A 6,877-nucleotide genomic window follows, 5' to 3' on the forward strand; every position below is an offset into this window, starting at 1 on the left:
TTGAATATATATCCAAAAAAACGTGTCCCTACTGCCGTCCCAATAACATCATAGCTCCAGGGCAAAATGAAAGAGGGCTTAGGCACCACCTCTTAATTTACATATATATTGTCATAAATCATTGTGCAAGGTCTTATCGTGGAATCTCCTACTGAGGTCACAAGGGGTAGACAGGAATCCTGTCCGAGGGCCTAAGGTGATTTTCATCAAATGTGATTCTTTTTTTGCTTTTCTCTCACACCACAGATTAATAATAATGTGTCCTCTTGGAGAGTCTGACCTGGAGCCCACCAAAGATTTCAGCCTTGGGGCCCTACTGTGGGATGTGAGGCCATGAGTCTCCGTGTCGTGCCATGTCAACGCCTCCTATTACTACTCTAGCTATAGATGGAGATGGATTGAAGCCCTGTCAGCCTATATTGTGAGGCATATTCACAAAGCACCCGTACAAGAACTCTGACATATGGCTTTAACTGAAATAATCATGATGCTAATCATTGAATAAGGTGTTCATCTAAGTTATCGATTGAAATCGCCTGAGCATGAAATCAATCACATCTATCCTCAATGGTTTAAGTGAGCACCATGACCCCTACAAGGGTAGGGCTGTAGCACAGAGCCAAGGAGAAACCTAATTTTTTTTTTTTTACATTATAAATTCACTATAGAGGCGACCCCATAGAAGATCTCAATCCTGGAGGGGGATGGGGGTGCTAGCTTTAGGATGGGGGGGGGAGGACATGATAAGCACCGAGATGCTCGCAGTGAAAAGGAAAAATTTTATTCTTACATGAAACGAGCCCGTCAACTTTTTTTCCAGAATAGAGAGCACGTTGTCTTTTATTTCACCTGCACAGACCTGTTTCTCTGCTCACTGATTTTTGATATCTGCAGAATGACAAAATAACATGCTGCCTTATGCAATATAGGGAATTTTTTTCTGCCCAGCAAAAACTCCATGTAGACGGAGGCATTCTCTTACTCTAAACGTCAATATTTTGTAAACTTTTTTCACCATGAAAAAAATGATGCCTTTCTTTGACACTTTTGACCGTAACCCACAAGCAGGTAAAAATAAAACCCCTTGCTAGGGTCCTTGTCTGTGTAGCAAAGAGCACTGTCATTGGCTTAGAGAGCCATGAAGCCCTTAGGGGCAACTGGGAAGTCATTCATATGAAAATTGTGTAGGATGGGACCTAACACACTTCCCTGGGCTATTGACGAACGAATCTGTCTAGAATTAGACATTGAGTCACTTATCTGTACTCGGAAAGAACGCGAGTCGAGATAATTATTCATAAATTTAATGATGTTATATGGCATTTTCATGCGAATCATCTTGAGCAGCGGCCCATTTATGAGCGAGGTCTACCTAAGTTTTCTGCGAGAGGCTAATTGTGCTGATGGCACGTTATGCATATAAAGTATACAAAACTTGCAAGCCCTCCTATTCGAGGATTCCTCCGATCACTGGTCCAAATGGAATAGCTTATACTGACATCGATAAGGCTGAGGTCATGGCCCCCACATCCTGAAGCGGGCCCCTAGGCTGGGCTCTTTCACGGGGGCCCCTTTATGATGAATTTATAGCGTGAAAAGCAAAAAATTTGTGAAAATTGTCCCGGGGCCTTGTCAGCCCACCCCTTGTGGGGGCCATGGCTGAGGTCTTTGCAGATACATACGAAAGACAATTCTCTCCATGCAACAATACTTCTCAAATAATAGCCAGTGTAAGGCCACACTTTACGAATGTTCCTGAAGTTATTCTACTACACACAAACATCAACTGTTAAAATTTTGTAGCAAACTTGATAATTTAATTTATTAATGCTCAAAAATTATTTACTAATATCGTGCTGCGCTGTTTTTCTTTCATGCGGATCACTAATCAAAAACCGACCACCAATTCCAATCGTAGAATCATAACAGTTGTGTTCTTATTTGATAGGTGGCAGAAGGGGGTTCTAGTTTAATGAAGTTTCTCTATATAATACATCCTGTACTGTATAGTACCAGGGCCGCCTCTATTCTACCACACATTATACACATTATGTGTTATCCCCTGTGGTGGTGGTCATGTGGAACACATGCTGCTGTAATAAACGATTTGGAGGTGTTCTGTTCGTTATTTGCGTATCTTTACTTTGACTTGTGTACGTCAGCGCCACATATCGGCTGTCTTAAAAAATTCCCGTGACCTAACGATGCTAACCCTGCAGTTTTTTATTTCGCGGTTATTTTTCCGGTTTTTATGAATTTTTCAAGTTTCTACGGACTTTTTGCCCACCCTGTATTTTCTAAAGGGCATGTTTCGGCTAATAAAATTTTGTTTTTAACCGTTTGTTAGTTATGAAATTACCCATTTAGGGTTTGAGAATGACTGAGAATGTTCCCGTGTGCATAGAGATTATTGCTGCGCAGAAAAAAAAATTCCCTACATTGTATAAGGTAGTATGTTATTTTTTTGTCACATTCTGCACAGATATCGAAATTCTGTGCGCAGAGAAACAAGTCAGCGCAGGTGAAATAAAGCACAATGTGGACCCTCTCATCTGAAAGAAAGCAAAGTTAGAGAAAACATTTTTATCTTTAGTGGGTTTTATCTCTATATTGGATTTATAATGTAAAAAAAACTTTTACTTATAAAAATACCTTTTATGGTATTTTAACCAATTTCTGGTAATTTTAATGCTTTTTCAAGGGTGGTAACTCAAAATTTCTCGGGAAGGTAATTTTCACATTCCCCCTTCCCCCAAGCCTTTTGCGCCCATTCCGAAGGTCTATGATGCATACACTTCTGTCTATACACCGCCCCTGATCAAGTTGAGGTGGTGACGAAGTCCTTTTTCATTTTGCCCTGGGGGCTGTGATGCTGTTGAGACGGCAGTACAGGGACACGGTTTTTTTTTAGATAAATATTCAAAAATTTGTTTGAGTTCCAAAGAGCTGCCTTATTATCATCAAGGGTTCCGCTAAACTGCCTTATAACCATGAAGGGTTCCGCTGAACTGCCTTATAACCATGAAGGGTTCCGCTGAACTGCCTTATAACCATGAAGGGTTACGCGAGAAACTCTACGTCGGAAACCCCTACTCTAGGGAGACTCTAGGCAGCACGTCACCAGACGATTACTAGCCTCGATTGGCGCTACAACAGGAATGGGCAGCAATGCCTCAACAGCTCATTGACAACCTCGTACGCAGACGGTGTAAATCCTGCATAGCAGTCAGGGGTGATCATATCCCTTACTAAAGGCTGTATTTTCCAAACAAAGTATAAAAAGGAACAAAAAGTTCCTCCGTTTACTTTTCCGATGTTCTTATGTCTTGGGGATCGTATGGTATTATTTGTGTCGATTTGGAACACTTCTGCACGACGTTGCATTAGAAAAACCGTCTCGTCCTTAATTTTTTGCACGCTAGCGCTAGTGTATATGGATCTGATTTGGGAGCACCTACCTACATGAAATACCTGGCCCCCATCGAGATAAAGTGTTCCAGACTCTGCCACGAAGCTGGGCTGGAAGAGATCTCGGAAACGGGATAAGTCCAGTGACAAAGTTCTGGCGTTCATTCATTCATTCGGCCCCCATCCAGAACGAGAAATGTGCGTAGCAGAGGGACTACGAGAACCACTTTCTATTTGATTGAAAATATAGTGGGACGAAGGTAACACTAAATAACAAGGTTAACATCACTCTACACGAAGAGAAAAAAGCACCAATCGTCAAAGAAAATAACTGAACTTGGTTTCAATGTAATCGGATATTTCAGCTCATTTTCAATTAGCAGCAATTCGCTACATGGGGAATTGTTTTTTCGTTGGGTGTTTGGCGCGTAACTGACCGTTACAAAACTGACACGTCGCAAAATTTCAAAACGCTAATTCCCTTAATATTCGTCCGATCCTAAAATGGGAAACACTTTTCTAAATAAATTTCTCAAAAGAAATCACGTGTGCAATTATTGGTCGGTCGATAGTATCTACTCTTTCGTTCAAAGTAACCCGGTCCTGTGTTACTTTGCACACATTTAAAAAAAATTATAAAAATTAAAAAAAAATAATTGTGATGTCTTTTTATGGGCAGCGGACCTGTTCTCACGCCATCTTAGAACATATCGACATCATTTTACATATTTGCTGTGCCTGTAACATGGGTTTTCCTCCAATTATAACTCTCAAAAACGGTGCAAAGTAGCCCCGCAGTGAGTAGTGTATGAAACTCACATCACTATTTTTACCGAGTTTATTGGAACGCTATGGAATATTATGTATTTCTCACATAAGGATATAGTTGGTTAGCTAAATCAGTGGTTCTCAACTTGGGGCCACATGGCCCTTTTGCGATCCTGGGATATTCTAAGGGGGCCACGAGTGAAAATCGGATGGAAAGGGAGCCATGACAAGTAGTTAATGGGCTCATAGATAGCCGTGAAGAAATAAAGCTTTGAAGTGAAATATGGTAGAAAAATATCTCTACTTTCGGAATCCTGCAAAGCTGTTCGTAAAAGCAGGAGCCATCTTAACCCATGTGCCTAAGTGGGTATGTAAGTTGTCACTTCCATCTAAAAGTAACAGCTTTCAGCCCCACCAACTTCAGCCGACCACCTTCAGCCTTGAATACAAAGCCGGGGTTCTAAACCTATTTCAGCTGAGAACCAAAATCAACAATCAACTTCATGACCCATCGGTCTATTTTTATAATTATTTTGAAAGCTTATCAAATATACGTCTGATTTAAAAAAAAATTAGTTTTCGAAATCGGTGGTTTCTTTCTGAACAGTTAAACCAACAGGAGCTGAGACCAGACAGTGCCGTCTTAACGTATGGGCCCGACCAGAGCCCTTCGAGAATAAACAGGTAAATGAATAGGCAAGCATTTCTATCCGGGTAAGGGCCTCAAACATAATGGGCCAAAGGTTAAAATATAACTTCAACCTTTGGCCCATGTTCTTTGTACAGCCCTGCGCCTAAGACCCTGAATCAAACAAGAATCCCACATTGTTGAAAGATTTCACCAATTCTGAAATGATTTCTTTCATATATCATTTTACCTCCCTAGTAAATCCCGGTACTCTGACAGTACCGGGATTTACTATTATCCGCTAGGGAGGGGAGTTCAGATGTGGCAGTGATTCCAGTGCTGCCAAGGGGTTGTAGGGGGTATAGGAATAGGATCCACCAATTCAATATAGGCCTGAAGGACATTTGCTCCTCATTTGGGGTCACGTTCTTGGAGCCTCCTACAATTACCGATAGATGGCTTCGTTCGGATGGGATCCATCTAAATAAGGGGGGGGGAATGGGAGGGTTACTATAGTCTTAGGTCAGGTCTTTTACTCCCAGATCACGTAGTCGGGAATGCGGGTTAGTTAATGATAATCACAACAGTACTGACGGGGAATTACCCACCTCTGACTTGGATGGCTTCTCGATTGACAACAAACCACCGGGCAAATTAAAATGTGTGTTAATAAATGCCAGGAGCTTGGGTAATAAGAAAAGATTTTTTAGAAGATTTTTTAAGATTTTTTAGAAACTATGATAGTTGTGGAGGGCTTGGATCTTATAGCCATTACAGAATCTTGGGCAAACGATTGGGATGAATCTTTCTTACACATCTCAGGATACGATACTTTTTTAAGAAATAGATCTGATAGGAAAGGAGGTGGAGTGTTGATATACGTGAAATCACGTTTGAAAGCTAGAGAGTGTAACGTGCAGAGGAGTGATATTGAAACTATATAGGTTGAGCTTGAGAACAAAAGACGTCATAAATAAACTTACTGTTGGTGTTTGTTACAATCTACCAAATAGGGATCCACACTACATCGCCAAATTTCATGATGAAATTTCCTACATGTGTAAGCGTAAGAGGGTCTCATACTAGGGGATTTCAATTACCCAGGTATTGATTGGGAGTATCTTTCATCTAGAGATCAGTATGAAAGAGACTTTCTTAAGTTGGTACTCGAAAAGTTTTTGTATCAGAAGCCACTAGGGGCACTGATATTTTGGATTTAGTTCTTTCTAGTTCTGAGGATCTTGTTGAACATGTTTCGGTGGGGGAAGAGTTTCTTTCCAGTGATCATCGTATAGTCAGATTTCACTGTAACTTTTCCTCGGTTAAGGTTGATAACAAAAGACTGGTTCCTTGTTTTCGAAGAACTAACTTTGATATTTTGAGAGGAAGGTTAGCGGAAGTTTTCAAAGAACGGTTGGAATCAATAGGGGTGGTAAGTCAATGGGGAGAATTTAGTACGAAGCTGTCCTCTGTTTTGCACGACGTCATACCCTTTGTTCGAAAAAAACGTGTTTGTACATCGCACCCTCTATGGTTCACGGATAGCGTGCGTAACCTTTATCTTGAAAAGAAAAGAGCATTCAGAGGGTATGAAAGTGGACGAGGTGACTTATCATTGTTTACTGATAAAAGAAGAGTGTTGAAGAAAGCGATAAGGGATAGTAAAAAGGAAGTTGAATCTATGTTGGTAGATAACATTGGCTGTGACCCAAAATCATTTTTTCGATACGTCAATAATGGATGTGAGTGGACAGTCGGCCCCCTCTCGATAGGAGGCTCTAGGTTAGAGAGCAATGTCGGCATCTGTAGTGCTTTCAATGACTTTTTCGCGTCGGTTTTTAATGGAGATAATGACATTCGGTATATGGGTGTTGCATGGGGTAATAAAACCCTCAACGATATTCAAGTAGAAGACGTGGGTCCTCAGGGAATGTGCTGTTGAATTGTTAGAGCCGGTCGCACAGATATACAGGAGTAGTGCTGCTGAGGGTATCGTCCCAAGGGATTGGAAACTTGCTAATGTTGTTCCGATATTTAAGAAGGGTAGTAGAAAAGCTGTGTCCAACTATCGTC

Source organism: Pholcus phalangioides, unplaced genomic scaffold (genome assembly GCF_987345545.1).
Source record: "Pholcus phalangioides strain wild (caught in Gottingen) unplaced genomic scaffold, Ppha-v1.0 ptg000015l_1, whole genome shotgun sequence".
Lineage (NCBI taxonomy): Eukaryota > Metazoa > Arthropoda > Arachnida > Araneae > Pholcidae > Pholcus > Pholcus phalangioides.